At 46.8% G+C, this 17,549-nt stretch overlaps 1 protein-coding gene across 1 annotated transcript in view; it reads right to left on the bottom strand.

Annotated features, from left to right (window-relative positions):
• The window catches only part of LOC138566408 (parapinopsin-like), a 219,484-nt gene that overhangs the window by 157,993 nt on the left and 43,942 nt on the right, over positions 1–17,549 (bottom strand). The gene's annotated exons all lie outside the window — the stretch shown is intronic.

The following is a 17,549-nucleotide window of genomic DNA, read 5'->3' on the forward strand; positions in this document are numbered from 1 at the left end:
TGGTTGCAGGCAATCACAGAACAGATCACTGCAAAATGATTAGATAAATGGCAAGATCAGGGTCCATTACATATGGCCCTAGGTGAACTATATATGGCCCCTAAAGCAAAGGAAGAGCAAAACAAGATTGCCAAAATAGCGGCATATCTATACCTGTAAATTGGAGCAATACAGGACAAATACTCAGAGGGCCAAGATCTGGCAAACAGGCAACTGCAGGCATTAGGAAAGGCCCAAACTGATCTGTACTCTGCTGAGCAGAGGCTACAGAGGAGCCAAGAGTCAGAAAATGAAAGTAGGCAGTACATAATCAAAATGGGTATCATGGGTATCCTGCAGCAGGAAAAGGCAGACCAGGATACTAGAATGCTTGCCCTGCAGAAGGAGTACCAAGAAAGTTTGGACTCCCTACTGCAGAGCCAGAAAAAGCTGGAACAACACATAAGTTTCAACAGGGCATGCGCAGAGCAGGTAGCCACCCTGCAAAGCCACTTAGACAGAGAGAAAGAAGAGAGCAATACATTAATCCTGAAAGACCTGGATACCCAGGCAGAATTTGATGAAGAGCACCAGAAAGCTGGTGCACTTTAAAGACAGAGGGACGACCTGGCGGCACAGAGGCAGGCTCAGGAAAGGGACACCTTAGGCCAGGAAGTCTATCACTTAAAAGAGAAATTAGAAGAAAATCACCTGGCCCTTCAGGGACTGGGTGACCTCCAAAAAGAGCATGAAAGATTGTTAGAGCACACCAGGAGGATGGAGGAGGCTCTAGCAAGGAAGGACCAGGCCAGTATGGACAGGACTCAGGAGGTAACCCTCCTGTAGCAAAGACTGGCCCAGTACTCAAAAACAACCCAGAAAGCACAGAGAGAAAATGGGGCTCTCTGTGAGAACAATGATGGGCTCCACAGATAGGTAGCTATGCAAGAGCGATTGATAGAAACCAGCAAGGCATTGATAGAGGAACAAAAAGCTCAGGTTCTTGCATGGCAACAGGGAGCAGGGGCTGATAGAGATGAGGTTCACTGGGAAAGGGAAACACCTGAGCATAACCTCAGGAACCATAGTACCAGAGGCCTTCACCTCTTCCAATCCCTGGACTCTGCCACCCCCATGCCCACTGGTGCACATGAGCCAAGGGCCACGGGGATGGCAGATTTCAATCCAATCAGAAATATGGGGCTCATAGACCAGCACCTCCCAGGAATGAATGGGCGGGTATCTGGGTATGGGTACTCAAGTACTGTGAAATATAGTGGGGAACTCCATGAGAGTAGGCCCACTAAGGGCATCCTGAAAACCTCTCCCAGCTAGGACAGTGAGGGGGTTACTCATCCAATCCTAGGAGCAAGGAGGAATCAGAAGACTCCTCTGAGTGCCCCAGGACATAGGAGACTAGGTCCCCACATTCTGCCAGCCATTCCCAGGCTCGCAGAATCCGGGAAAACCTAGAAGACCAGACGGGCACCTCTGGGAGCAGTGCCTCTGAGTCAGAGGAGCAGTGGCCTAGGGTTACCCGAACCAAGAAGGCCAATAAGGCAAAAAGGGACCCCTTAAAGCAAATCAAAGCGAGAAGGAGCGTCATCACGCCCTATCATTAGAATGCTAAGTATTCTGATTGGGAGCACTTAGAGCTCTGTTGTGATGGAGGTTGGAGTGTTATAATGACCAGTCAGGATATTTGGTTAAGTTGTAAGGTTTTTAGTAGGTTTGTATCAATAGGTAAGTACAATAGGTTACAGTACAAGTTCATGATAACAGAAGCATCCACCGGTCCCACCTGTGCCAAGCTCAGTTTCTAACTGCTGCAATAAGAACTTAGGCACTCACACAATAACATTCTAGGTAGAACACTCTGATGCTAACATTCTAGATACATACTCGCACATAAATAGGCATTGGCTGCAAACACAGGATAGTTAAAACTTAACAAGCTCTTTGATCAGATGATGGAAACTTTCCATTTGAAGGACAGCCAAAGCTGTATTCAATATGTGAAATGGATCTTCTCACCAGAATACTCGAGCTTCTTTACGGGCTGGAGGACCAAAATCATTCTAGATGGTCCACCTACAGGGTGGCCATCTTGAAGCATTTTTCTGTGCATAGAAATCCTCAGGAGGCTCGCAAGGCAGCCTACAACTTGCAATGTGGGGAGGATCAGGCCCCACAAGAATTTGTGCAGGAATTAAAGCGTGCCTTTGCGCAGACCACCAAACGGGTGCGCACGGACAGCAAAGAATTTGTGAATACTTTTTTCCATGCTTTCCCCAAGTACATCATGACCCAGCTAGTGAGAGATTTTCATGCGAAAAGATCACTAGACTGGGTCATTGAACAGGCCACCCGAATTTATGTGGTGCAAAAGCCCATAGAAAACAAAAATACTCAAAAAAAGCCCCACACCAACCAACACCCCTGCTGCAGCTAAGGTGGCAGAGGTGAAAGTTGCCCCCATTTTAGACTTAGAGATGGGGGGCCTAAAAACCCGCCTGCACAGCAGAATAATCCCAAGCCCAGAAGGCCCTCGGGCCAATCATAGACAGGGAGCCAAGGAGGTAGTCCCACAAATGGGATCCCTCACTCCCCTGACTACATAAGTCCCTGCTACAAATGGAACAGACCTATCCTGGATTATGTGTGGACTCCTCCAGCCCAAGGGGGGGATCCAACCAAACAGCGGCTAACCCAGGAAACTTCCCTTCTCACTTCCCCCAGGAGGGCAGAAATTCCCCAAATCCTGGACAGAACTTCTTCACCAGGTACCAGCAAAACTTTCAATCCCAAAATCATCCATCCTTCTTTCCTCACTTTCCTGAGCCCAGACAACTCAATCCGGGAGAGGGGAGGCCAAGGGTCCAGGGGTACCCAAACAGAACCCCGTATCAGCCTGAGCGGGTGTCACAGCTAGAGCGCCAGGTCCAAAACATGATGAGCATGCCGGCGCAGAATGCCTCAAACTCTGGACCTGGTGCTCCAGAGCAATGACGGGGGCAGAACCCCGACAGCCCACCAGTTCCCAGGGAGGAGGCACAAGGGGAAGGGTGGTGTAAAGCCTTGGAGGAAGCTTCCTTCTCCACTTGTAAAAAGCCCCAGGAAACCCAGGAACCGGAACCAAAATCTCCTGCCCCTAAAAGTCTGCCATCCAAGGAGCAGAGGGGGGCTGGGGTAGGAGAAACAAAGAACCAAAACAGACCCATTTTGAGGAGGAGGTACAAATCTTCCAATTTGAAGGAGAGGGATCCTCAGAGGATCCTGGGAAAAGGATATTCTCTTTCAGAGATGGGGAACTCCTCCCAAAGAGAAATGGGTCCCAAAGGATTAAAATCCAGACTGGGTAGATGTGGGGACTGAGCTAGCGCCGCCCATCATCCAACCCCAGAACCAACAGCGTGAAAATCCCCTGGTTCAAACCCATCCTGATGACTGCCTCCAAAAAGGGGAGGGCGGCCCAGAACCAGGGGAACCCAAAACTTCTCCCATATCTAGTTGCCACCTTTTCTTTTCAGATTCCCAAGACTCCCCACAGACTTCTGCCCAAAGCTCTTCTCTCTCAATGTCCAAAACCAAAAAACTAGCCCACCAGTTGTCCAAAAATGGACATTATCTGTGCCCCCTTGCGGAGAAAGATGGAAGATTCTATGCCCCGGTCAAAATACAGGGGCAGGGTACAAAATTTGGCACTGGTGGATACTGGAACCCAAGCTACCCTTCTGTCCAAAAAGGCCTTTGATAAACTGAATTCAGGAAGGGGTGAGAATTACCAAATTCCTCTCACCCTTCTTTCTGGACAACTTCAGAACTTTGATGGGAAGGAAATTCCTGTCGAGGGAACTGCGGATTTGGACATTAAAATTGGGTGACACAAGGTCATAGTTGTAACTCCAGAGGGCACCCCTTGTTTACTAGGGAATGGCCTCCTGCGAAGGTTGTCACCCCTAATCGATTGCGTAAACAAGGTCCTCTGGACCCAGACTAGCCGACCAATAAAATTAAAACAGAGTGTCAACCATGTTAGTTTAAACGGCACATGCCACATGGTTGAACAAAAATCTGACCAAGTAGAATTTCACTTCCAGAACAACCAAATCCCAGACGTGACAGTAATAGCAGTAGGACAACAAACTGGTGATGGGGTGTACTCTCTATTTCTGATAATCAACCTTCCTTCCAGTTTAAGGTGGCATTCCACACTGGAAGGAAACACTCTGAAATTCTTCACCAATCCACAATCAGACATTCCCTCTCCAATAGTCCAGAATATGTGAAATCAGCTCAGAGCCTGGCTGATGTTCAGCAAATGGGAGAGCAGTTGTTCATCCCTGTTCACTTAAATGATGGGAAGGACTCTGTTGTCGCCCGAGTGTGTGTGAACAACGGTAAGAGCTTCATCAGCGAAGCCATGTTCCACCAACTCCCAAAAGATCCAGTCATTCCCACATTCAAACTGATAGACAAATGGGAAATGGATCTGGAAGCACCCAATTCCAAACATCTCCCGCCAAGCCGGTGTATGCTCAAAATCTCCATAGGCAACAAGAGCATAGTTCATAATTGTTGGGTCGTGCGAGACGTCACTGCCGCCTTTTACTTAGGCAGTGACATTCTCAATCGCTTTGCCATTAGTTTGGACCTAATAAACTTCAAAGCTTGTTCCCGATTAGCTGATAATCCCATGGGCTTTGATGATCCAGAGAAAGCATTTAGGTCAGCTCAATTGCTGCCTTATGCAGTTGAAATTCAGATTGGAGAGGAGTCACCATCCCAGAAAGGACCCGACAATTCTCCCTGGAAGTGAAAGTTAAAAGAGGACAGAAATTGAAAAACCCTGATGCCTATATTCACCTAAATGCTTCTCTCCAACAATAAGGGTTGGGGTAAACCCAATACCAACTAGTCAACATAGAACATGACACCATTCCAATAGAGGTGGATAACAGCGACTTAAAGAGTATCACTCTAGCTGCAGGCACCATTATTGGAATGGCGGTCGATGACCGACATTTTTCCATAGATTTAGGCAATGAACTGTTAGGACCAATCCCCAAGGACTGTTTTAACAGTGATAGTGATGACAACACAACGCCAGACAGGATCTTTACCCGGCATGGGTGGGGAACTTCCTGGTGTACATTGTAAGTGGCTTCAATCCAGCAATCCAACTAAGTCAATGCTTAGGATGGGATGCCCAATGGAAGCCCTTATTTATATATTTGTATGTCAAAGTTCTTTAAATCTGGATGATGAACCCTTATATAACGCCAAGAAGTAGGTTTGTTTTTTCAAATTAAAAGATTTGAAGAATTAAACAATATATATATATCACATTTTTATGAACAAAATAATATCTGAATAACACACTTATGAATATGGACGTAATCAACATGGGGTAATATTACAAAATCAACAATCTCTTTAATCACTTAGGAGTATGAATATGGAGGATACGGTAGCAGAGAATACTTTATGTGATTCAAGGAAATGCAATAATTGGAAAGAATGCAACACAGACTCAATATGATTTCAATCAAAAGATAAGATGGTCACCCCCCCTATGCTATATGAAGAGATGGAAATGAGGGCACACAGGTTTCTGGAATACAATCAAGAAGGCAGTTCAATTCCAGTTCTCCCAGCAAGTTTAGAGAAACAGGTATGATTTTAAAACAGGCAAAGATACTTTTGAACGTGATTGCAGTGAAAGTGAAAATATGCTAAATTGATTTTAATTCACTAAAGGAGATTCAGGACTAGTGAGAATTACTTTGGAATGGTACAGGTCAACACTAGCAATGATTCATGAATGATTATCAAATTGAAAACGAATTTCAGCAATTGAGAACAAGAAACAGCTATTTTGACAGAAAATGAAATTGAGCCAAATTGCAATTTGCGTCAATTTTTCTGCGTACGTAAATCGCGATTACGGAAATACTATGATGGATTGGAATGTCGTTTCGGATCTTAGCTTTAAAATGACAGTTACATTTCGGTTCTAGGACGTACGGTTCAAAAGTTACGGAGGTTTTCGTGAAGGTAGATTTTCAGAAATAAAGTCAAGATTTCAAATGACAGATTGCGCTTTACTGATTTGGAATCAACAGGATGGACACAGGATTCTATAATGCAGTTCTGAACAGGTTGAAATGGATGGAAGAGGGTTACTTTAAACTAAGAGATTGGTTATGGACAGTTCTAGACGAGATTCTCACTCCTAGACTTTGGAATGGAATGGAATGGGCCTCGTCACAGATCTGGTCAAAGGTTTGGACTTCACTCGTCACCGGACGGTCTCAGGCACTGGTTCTGCTCACAGCACAGCCTCTGGTCTGCTCGGTCCCTCGGACTGGATCTGATGGGTCTGGATACAGCACTGCTCTCTCTGGGTCTGGATCTTGGTTCTAGCACAGGGTTCTTAGCTAGAAGCAAAACAGCTCAGCCCGGCTGTTGAAGGTGAGTATCAGGTCGCTAGATTCTGAAGCCTGCTGAAAAGGATTCCACTTTTGGTTTAGGCCTCTCTGCTTCAAGGTTGTAGAGTTTGGGTTCTAGAGTTTTGGTTCTATCTGTAGTCTGGATCTATCTGGAGTCTTCTGGCAGAGTGCATCCCAAGAAATCAGTTGAAGAGTGGAAAGAGTGTGTTCTCTCTGGGTCTCAGCAGTCCCTCTTTATGTGTTTCCAAAGGGGGTGGGTAGGCTGATTCTACAATGCCCAACCCTCTAAGGATTTGATAGGTTAGAGAATTCCCTGTCCCCTGACTGGAGAAAGGATAAGCGTGTCAGAATGAGTCAGAGTGATGCTGTGTTTATGGATTAGCTGAAATCCCTCCCCTTTGCTTTTTCATAGAAAATCAATTTTTCCCCAAAAACATATTTCACAGATACACACGTTGTTCATAATACATATACGCATCACAGATTAATGAAGGCATGTCTCTGCTTAAGTCCCATGTTCCTACGAGCTTGGGTTCAGAAATGACCACTTATTTGCGCTTTTGGTGAGGTTCCCAATATTGGTTCTGCACCAAATTTGATACATGCATGCAGATCCTCTCTGGGCTTATTACTGTAAGCTCTTATGTTCATAGCAACAACACTGCAGCTACAATATTAATACATTCCGGGGTTTGCTCTCAGAACATCACACGGCGTCCAGCTTAGTCTTAAATTGTGAGTGAATTTTTCATTTTAAGAATCCCAAAGTTTCATATTTTCGTCAGCTTGGTAAAATGTGTTATAAGCATTTTTATAAGATATACATTTGCTCTCAATTCAATTCACACAATGGTGTGTCTCCGCCCCGAGAGCTGGCTGACTCAGAGGGTCACATGTCCTGTCTTCCCAGAGCAGTTGTTGATCAGTCACACCCAAATCAGCATATTCCTATTCATCCCAAAGAATCCATTGTCTTGACTGAGAGCAACATGCCAGGGTGCCTTGACTAGTTCCTGTTCACACCAGTCTGTCAATCTCTTGGCCAAGGGCAAAAGGAAGCTTCTTTTGTCCAGGGAAAAGGTGTGGAATCTGTTTGATCCCAGTGTGGGAAACTTTTTAACTCTGCAACCAATGTCTACAAATTGTCTTTTCTTACTATATAAACCACATTTTTAATACATATATTAAACAATTGCTTCCTTCAAGTCATTTCAGAATATAGTTTTAAATTGTCTCCACCCTTTAGGCTTCTGATAGCAAGTATTTCTTTGGCATAGTTTGGGGCTCCATGTTCAACTTTACAAGGAAAATGGTTTAAAACGCCGGCTTTCTGGTAGAGGTGAGTAACGGTATTGCACCCATTTTTGATAGCTGTCTTTCCATCAGTATCTTTAAAAGGGGATTTTGCTTGATAGCATATGATTCTTGCTGATATTGTATTTATGTGGATTCTTGCAATAGAGTAATGTGGAACACCCAACAAAGAGGTTGGATCTTTTAGGTGCTTTGTGAGCCATTATTTTAGCACATTTTTGACAATCAAGAAAACGGATTCCCAAACAGCTCTGTGTTTCTTTTGGCAATCAGCATTGCTATTTCCAAGTGGTTTCAGGCTACTTTGTGGGCAGCCCAATGGTGGTTTTTGGCAGTGGTCTCCTGTGCTCACTAAGATAGGCAAAAGTGGATGGTGGCCTATTTTTTAGGTTTTCACTGTGCAATTTCTGGTGATTTCTAGTGAGCAGCATGCTTTCCAGTGGCCATTATGATGTTTCTGATGCCAGCAATGCACAGTGATGTTGCAGGGCTTGGATGAGTGGGTTGGTACATCCCACAAGCCCACCTCTTGTGATGGCCGTTGATCTTTCATCGATGGAACTTCGCAAGACTGGGATGTCAGCCTCATCTCTCCGGTATCCACAAATGGCACAGTTCATCATCTTTTCCTCCATCAGGGGTGGATCGCTTGATTCTCCTCGAAACTCCTGATGGGAGTATTGAGCGATACCCCAGGCCCCTCGGATCTTTGCTCCCGGTCCCCGGGTTGTCCTCCTTGATCAGTCTCCATGGTTTCTCTCTCCTAGAATGACAAAGCAAAAAGGCAACAACATATTCATAGACATTTCCCCACCACTATTAATGTAGTGGGGTGGGAATATACATTTTATAAATCAGGAGACATTCGTATTATTGTATTTTATAGACTATGGGCCTCATTACACGGATGGCGTAAGGATTTACCGGTACCAGTAGAATACTGGTACCGGTAAATCCTTACCACCTTACTACGTGCTTTTTGCAGGCGTTAAAAATCAACCCGCAAAGGGAAACAAGGAGCTAATTACGGTACTGCAATTTGCGGTACCGTAATTAGCGCCTTCCCTATTCCCATTGAGCCCTATGGGCCAAAAATGGGAATGGGGAAGGGCAATGGTGGAAGGGGAAATTACCGCCCCGCCAACCTTGGAATGGGGCGGTAATTCCCCTTTCAGCCAAGGCGGTGCCGGTATTTTACCGGCATGAACCATGGCGCTATTAAACTGCCTTTCGGGATACGGATCTTGTAGGAGACTGGTGAGATCTTGTCTACAATTTCAAAAGGTCCCTTCCAGGTAGGCAGACTTTTCCGCTGTTTGGCCTGGTTCCTTTAGAAATTGTATCGATAGACCTGGTCTCCTACATTGTATTCTTTCCTGGTAGTCTTCAAGTCATAGTGGGTCTTCATGATATCGGCTGATCTTTCTAGATTTTGCTGAGCATAGGCAAAAGCATGTTGAAGGTGTTTTCTTAAATTTTCAACATACTCATGAGTTGTGGAGGCATTGATCAATGTCTGCTCTTGGGTCCTGTAAAGCAGATGCTGGGGAAGTACCATCCTGCGTCCAGTCATCAACTCAAACGGTGACATTTTAGTTGCAGATGAAGGGGTACATCTGATGGCCATTAGGAGGAGAGGTAATCGGATATCCCAACTTGGCCCAGAATCTGCCACAAATTTTTTTAATATGCCCACAATGATTTTGTTGTAACGTTCTACTGCACCACTAGAGGCTCACCGGTAAGCAATGTGTAGCTTCCTTTTAACCCCAAGTATCTCCCACATCTTTGTCATTACTTCGCTGGTGAAATGGCTACCTCTGTCTGACTCAATCCTTTGGGGTAGTCCAAAACGCGAAAAGATGTGATTGATTATCAGGGCAGCTGCTGTTTCTGCCTTGCAGTTTGGGGTCGGGAGACATTCCACCCATTTAGTAAATAAGCATGTCAAAGTCAACATGTACTTATTTCCCCAAGAGGAGCGAATCACGGGCCCAATGAAATCTACTTGCAAATCTGACCATGCCAGTGTCATCCCCCTCTTTTGGAGAGACGCACGGTGTGTGAGTGATGTTGGCTGAAATTGTGCACACACAAGATACCCCTTCAAGTATTGGTCGAGGTCCTGCCCCATGTGTGGCCAGTATGCAACCTCTCTTAAGATTTCAAGTGTTGTATGAAACCCCCTATGACCTGCTATGGCCGCATCATGGGCGTGACTTAACATCAGGCTTCGGAATGAGGTAGGAACCACCCACTGATCATGGCCAGCTTGGGATTTCCTTACCAACAAACCATCTTGGATTCAGAACATTTTTGGACATTTCATCAACACTCTGAGGTCCTCCTTCCCAATGTAATTGGTATCCGTCAGGGGAAAGTTCTCAGGGTCCTCAATGTGTTGGTAAAACTTACCAATTATTGGATCCCCTTTCTGAGCCATAATCAAATCAGCATCTGGGTCTCCTTACTCCATTGTGCAGTTGAAAGATCATTGTGAGCATTTGTCTGGGACCTAGTGATAGCAGTGACCTGGATTTCCCCCAACAGGGACTCGATCTCTATTAGATCCCCTTGGATGGCCCCGGTTTTGACCAGCTGATCAGCTAAGTCATTTCCAGTTTTGTCTGGTCCCTCTACTTTGGAATGACCCTTGATCTTTTTCCAGTAGATGGTCAACCCATTCAAGGTGACCAGATCATCAATATTCTGGATTAACTTCCCATGTTTCAAGGGTTTGTTATTAGCACATAACATGCCTCTGGTTTTCCAATCAACCAGGTGCTCCACGAACCCGTTCCGTACATAATCCGAATCAGTGATTATGACCAGTTCGTGGAGTTGATGTTGGACAGCAGTGAGGATGGCCTGATGCACAGCCATCAACTCTGCCACTTGACTACTTCAGAGACCAATCTTGTATCCAGCGGAGGGTTCTGGGGACTCATTCACCCATGCATTCCCTACGCCGGCCACAAGTTCTTTTTCCCCGTTGTTGTCAACATGGTAAGAGCATCCATCCACATAGATAGTGGGCATTCCCTCACACTTGTCTTCTTCAAAGACTTTGTGTGGGTAATTGAGGTATGCCTCCATGTTGTCCTTGATTTTTAGACTTTCGTCCTCGAGACAGTTTTCTCTGGCACAATCATGCAAGTCAGCCAGACCTTGCGCGAGGGGACTCTTCTTGATTTGGCCATATTTGACCTCCACAGGAAAGCCTTGCATTGACATAATCCAGACAATAATTCGGGAATTACTCACATTTCCGGCCTGGATTCTGTCACTTTGGAGATATTGCAGCAGCTGGTGTGGAGTCTCCTCTATGATGTGTTACCCCTGGAAAAACGGGCGGTAATTCTTCAATGCCCACACCGTTGCCAGGAGTACCTTCTCACTGTTGTTGACAGAGGATTAAGTTTTACTAGCATAGGAGATTACTTTATTGACCTTGTAATGCTTTTGGTATAATACTGCAGTCAAGCATGTATTAGAGAACCCTGTCTCCAAGAAAAACTCCTTGTTTCTGACAGGGTAAGCTAGGCAAGGCGCTTGTCAGAGGCTTTTTATGAGCTGTCATACTGCCTCAGATTGTTCTGTACCCCATTCTCACTTGACCCCCCCCCCCTTCAAGAGATGAATCAGGTGTCTAGTGATCTCTGCGTATCCTTCAATGAACTTCCTGCTGTAATTAGTCAGTCCAAGGAGGCTCCTTAGTTCCCGCAGAGTTGTGGGGTCTTTCAGTTTCTGAAGTGCTTCTACTTCATTTTCCTGGGGACAGATACCCTGAGGAGTAATCTCATGCCCCAAGAAATTAACACAGGTTCTACACCACTGTGCTTTCTGAAAGGAAAGTTTTGCTCGGGCGGCTTTCAGTTGTGTCAGAACATACAGATCTCCGCTATGTGTTCCTCAACAGTTGAGCTCTTGATGACGACATGATCTACATAGGCCAGGTTACCCCTCTCACCCAGGTCGGGCATGGCCTTATGTAGAAAAATGTTGAACTCATTGCCGGAGTTGAGGTATCTGAAGGGAGTCCGGGTCCATGTGTACTGCTGGCCCCCAAAAGTAAAAGCCAGCTTGTATTGGTCCTCCCTACTGACATGTACAGTCCAGTATCCATTGGTCAGGTCTATTGCAGTGAATACCTGTGACCCCTGGATCTGGGCCAGCCCTTGGTTAATGTAGGGCACAGGCCATCGGGAAGTATGGACACATTTGTTGAGCTCCCTAAGGTCGGTGCAGAGTCTCCACTGGCCATTTGGCTTCAATATCCCCAGCACCGGATTATTGAAGATGCTGTGGACTGGCCGGATTATCCCACGGGACTAAAGGTTCTTAATTATTTCAGTAAGGGACTCCATTGATGCGAGCGGCAAGCGATATTGCTTCACAAACACTGGAGTCATACCAGGGTCCGTGGGAATTGTTGTTGTGTGGATGTCGGTGAGACCACAGTCGTATGAGTCCACCGCAAAGAGATCTTGAAAATCCAAGAAAACTTGTTTCAGCTTTTGCTTCTGCTCCAGAGTGACACAGGCATCAGCTAGGTTGGCACTCTCTTCAACCATCTGCCTGAAGGCTGGAAAGACTTCTGGTTTGGCTATCTTAGCGGTCTCCTCCAGCTGGGTGGAGAAGTCCCTGGTCAGAGTGCTGATTTGGACTGGTGGCTTCAGGTGGGAAAGGCAGCCCTCATGGACCTGGAAAATCACCTCATCCCTCCTGAAGTCACAAGTCAAATCTTCCTTACCATAAGGGCAGGAAGTGTACACCAGGAAGTTCCCCCCATGCCGGGTGAAAATCCTGTCTGGTGTTGTATTGTCATCACTGTCACTGTCAAAACAGTCCTTAGGGATTGGTCCTAACAGTCCATTGCCAAAATCAATGGAAAAATGTCGGTCATCAACCGCCATTCCAATAATGGTGCCTGCCGCTAGAGTGATACTCTTTAAGTCACTGTTATCCAACTCTATTGGAATGGTGTCATGTTCTATATTGACTAATGGTGTTGGATTTACCCCCAACCCTTGCTGTTGGAGAGAAGCATTTAGATGAAGATAAGCATCAGGGTTTTTCAATTTCTGTCCACTTTTAACTTTCACTTCCAGGGAGAATTGTCGGGTCCTTTCTGTGATGGTGACATCCTCTCCAATCTGAATTTCAACTGCATAAGGTAGCAATTGAGCTGACCTAAATGCTTTCTCTGGATGATCAAAGCCCATGGGATTATCTGCTAATCGGGACCAAGCTTTAAAGTTTATTAGGTCCAAACTAATGGCAAAGCGATTGAGAATGTCATTGCCTAAGTAAAAGGCGGCAGTGACGTCTAGCACGACCCAACAATTATGAACTATGCTCTTGTTGCCTATGGAGATTTTGAGCATACACCGGCTTGGCGGGAGATGTTTGGAATTGGGTGCTTCCAGATCCATTTCCCATTTGTCTATCAGTTTGAATGTGGGAATGACTGGATCTTTTGGGAGTTGGTGGAACATGGCTTCGCTGATGAAGCTCTTCCGTTGTTCACACACACTCGGGCGAGAACAGAGTCCTTCCCGTCATTTAAGTGAACAGGGATGAACAACTGCTCTCCCATTTGCTGAACTTCAGCCAGGCTCTGAGCTGATTTCACATCTTCTGGACTATTGGAGAGGGAATGTCTGATTGTGGATTGGTGAAGAATTTCAGAGTGTTTCCTTCCAGTGTGGAATACCACCTTAAACTGGAAGGAAGGTTGATTTTCAGAAATAGAGAGTACCCCCCATCACCAGTCTGTTGTCCTACTGCTATTACTGTCACGTCTGGAATTTGGTTGTTGTTGTCAGATTTTTGTTCAACCATGTGGTATGTGCCGTTTAGACTAACATGGTTGACACTCTGTTTCAATTTTACGGGTCGGCTAGTCTGGGTCCAGAGGACCTTGTTTACGAATCTATTAGGGGTGACAACCTTCTCAGGAGGTCACTCCCTAGTAAACAAGGGGTGCCCTCTGGAGTTACTGCTATGACTGGGTGTTTCACCTTGTGTCACACAATCTTAATGTCCAAATCCGCAGTCCCCTTGACAGGAATTTCCTTCCCGTCAAAGTTCTGAAGTTGTCCAGGAAGAGAGGTGAGAGGAAATTTGTAATTCTCCCCCCTTCCTGAATTTAGTTCATCGAAGGCCTTTTTGGACAGAAGGGTAGCTTGGGATCCAGTGTCCACCATTGCCAAAATAGTACCCTACCCATGTACTTGTACCGGGGCATAGTATCTTCCCTCCTCTTCCGCAAGGATGCACAGATAATGCACATTTTTAGACAACTGGTGGGCTAATTTTCTGGTATTGGACATGGAGAGAGAAGAGATTTGGGCAGAATTCTGTGAAGAGTCTTGGGAATCTGAAAGAAAAAGTTGGCAACTGGAGATAGAAGTTTTGGGTTCCCCTGGTTCCGGTTCTGGGCCACCCCCCCTTTTTGGAGGCAGTCACCCGGATGGGTTTGAACCAGGGGATTTTGATGTTGTTGGTTCTGGGATGGGATGATGGGCGGTGCTAGCTCAGTCCCCATATCTACCCAGTTTGGATTTTAATCCCTGGGCACCCATATTTCCTTGGGAGGAGTTCCCCCATCTCTGAAGGAGAAGATCCTTTTCCCAGGATACACTGAGGATCCCTCTCCCTCAAATTGGAAGATCGGTATCTCCTCCGCAAAATGGGTCTCTTTGGGTCCTTTGTTTCTCCTACCCCCTCTCTGCTCCTTGGGTGGCAGACTTTCAGGGGTAGGAGATTTTGTTTCATGTTCCTGGGTTTTCAGGGGCTGTTTACAAGTGTGGAAGGAAGCTTCTTCCAAGGCTTTACACCCCCCTTCCCCTTGTGCCTCCTCCCTGGGAACCGGTGGGTTGTCGGGGTGCTGCCCCGTCACTGTTCTGGGGCACCAGGTCCAGAGTTTGCGGCATTCTGCGCCGGCATGCCCCTCTGAGGGTTCTGCTGAGCCCTCAGCATGCGACCCAGATCCTGTGCCATGTTTTGGACCTGGCACTCAAGCTGTGAAACCCGCTCAGACTGAAACAGGGTTCTGTTTTCTCCCCTGGGCTGATCCCGGGAAGGGTAGCTATCCCTTCTCTGGTAGTACCCCGGGTTGGGAAGATTTGGGTACCTCTCCACCCTTGGCCTCCCCTCTCCCGGATTCGGTGGTCTGGGCTCAGGGAAGTGGGGAAAGAAGGATGGATGATTTTGGGGTTGGAAATTTTGTGGATACCTGGGGAAAAAGTTCTGCCCAGGATTTGGTGAATTTCTGCCCTCCTGGGGGATGTTAGGAGGGAAGTTCCCTGGGTTAGGTGCTTGGTTGGATCCCCAACCTTGGGCTGGCGGAGTCCACACATAACCCAGGATGGGTCGGTTTCCCTTGTAGCAGGGACTTACATAGTCAGGGGAGTGAGGGACCCCATTTGTGGGTCTACCTCCTTGACTCCCTGTCTGTGACTGGCCCGAGGGCCTTCTGGGCTTGGGATTATTCTGTGCAGTCAAGTTTTTAGGCCCCCCCATCTCCAAATCCAAAATGGTGGCACACTTTACCTCTGACCTCTGCCACCTTGGCAGCAGTAGCGGTGCTGGTGGGTTTGGGGTTTTTCTGAGCATTATTTCTGCACCTCATAGATTCGGGTGGCCTGTTCAATGACCCAATCTAGTGACCTTTTCTCATGAAAATCTCTCACTAGCTGGGTCATGATGTATTTGGGTAAGGCATGGAAAAACGTGTTTACAAATTCTTTACTGCCTGTGCGCACCCTTTTGGTAGTCTGCGCAAAGGCACGATTCAACTCCTGCACAAATTCTTGTGGGGCCTGATCCTCTCCACATTGCATATTGTAGGCTGCCTTGCGAGTATCTTGGGGATTTCTATGAACAGAAAAGTGCTTTAAGATGGCCGCCCTATATGTGGACCATCTTAAATGGTTTTGGTCCTCCAGCCTTGCAAAGAAACTGGAGTATTCTGGGGAGAATGTCCATTTTACGTACTGAATGCAGCTACTGCTGTCTTTCAAATGGAAAGTCTCCATCATTTGCTCAAAGAGCTCCAAGTGTTCACAAACAGAATACTTGAAGTTCTTATGATAAGGAGTGATGACGCTCCTTATTGCTTTGATCTGTTTTAAGGGGTCCTTAAGCAAGGCCCTTTTTGCCTTATTGGCCTTCTTGGTTTGGGTAACCCTGGTCCATACATCCTCTGACTCAGAAGCGCTGCTCCCAGAGGTGCCCGTCTGATCTTCCAGTTTTTCCCGGATCCTCCGAGCTTGGGAATGGCTGGCAGAATGTGGGGACCTAGTCTCCTGTGTCCTGGGATGCTCAGAGGAGTCTTCTGATTCCTCCTTGCTCCCAGGATTTAATGGGTACCCCCCCCACTGACCTAACTGGGCAGAGGTTTTCAGGATGCCCTTAGTGGGCTTACTCTCCTGGGGTTCCCCACTAAACTTCACAGTACTTGGGTGCCCATACCCAGATGCCCACCCATCCATGCCTGGGAGCTACTGGCCTATGCGCCCCATGCTTCTGACTGGATGGTAATCTGCCATCATCGTGGCCCTTCTCTCATGTGCGCCAGGGGACCTAGGGGTGGCAGAGTCCAGGGACTGGGAGAGATGGAGGCCTCTGGTACTAGGGCGCCTGAGGTTATGCTCAGGTGTTTCCCTTTTCCAGCGAACCTCATCTCTGTCAGCCCCTACTCCCTGTTGCCATGCAAGAGCCTGAGCTTTCTGCTCCTCAATCAAGGCCTTACTAGACTCTATCAGTCTCTCTTGCATGGCTACCTGTCGCTGGAGCCTATCATTGTGCTGGGAGAGAGCCTCATTTCCCCTCTGTGCTTCCTGGTTGGTCCTGGAGTACTGGGCCAGTCTTTGCTGCATGAGGGTTACCTCCTGAGTCCCGTCCCTACTGGCCTGCTCCTTTCTTGCCAGAGCATCTTCCACTCTCCTGGTGTGCTCTAACAAGATTTGATGCTCTTTTTGGAGGTCACCCAGTCCCTGGAGGGCCAGGTGATTTTCTTCCAGCTTCCCTTTTAAGTTACAGACTTCCTGGCCTAAGGTATCCCTTTCCAGAGTAAGAGCCTGCCTCTGTGCCGCCAGGTCGTCCCTCTGCCTTTGAAGGGCACCAGCTTTCTGGTGCTCTTCATCAAACTCTGCCTGGGTGTCCAGGTCTTTCAAAATCAGCTTATTGCTCTCTGCCTTTACTCTATCTAGATGGCTTTGCAGGGTGGCTACCTGCTCTGTGCATGCCCTATTGACATCCAGTTGTTGCTCCAGCTTTTTCTGGCTCTGCAGTAGTCCAAACCTTCTTGGTACTCTTTCTGCAAGGCCAGAATTCTGGTATCCTGGTCTGCCCTTTCCTGTTGCAGGATACCCATGTCCTCTTTAATTTTAATGATATAGGGCCTACTTTTGTTTTCTGACTCCTGGCTCCTCTGCAGCCTCTGCCAGAAGAGTCCAGGTCAGATTGGGCCTTCTCCTATGCCATCAGTTGCCTACTTGCCAGATCTTGGCCTTCAGCACATTTGTCCTGTATGGCTCCCATATATAAATATAAATATGCCGCTATCCTGACAATCTTGTCGTGCTCATCCTTGGCCTTAGGGGCCATATATAGTTCACTCAGGGACACGTGTAAGGGACCCTGATCTTTTCAGATATCTAACCAAGTTGCAGTGATCTGTTGTGTGATTGCCTGCAACCACACATTCTGGTCCGGCTCAGTCCATTCACCTCTCACAAACAACTTATGCAAAAGGTGCTCTCTAGCTATCTTGATATATACCAATGTTGCCATTCT

Source organism: Ambystoma mexicanum, chromosome 2p (assembly GCF_040938575.1).
Source record: "Ambystoma mexicanum isolate Mex_15411 chromosome 2p, UKY_AmexF1_1, whole genome shotgun sequence".
Classification (NCBI taxonomy): domain Eukaryota; kingdom Metazoa; phylum Chordata; class Amphibia; order Caudata; family Ambystomatidae; genus Ambystoma; species Ambystoma mexicanum.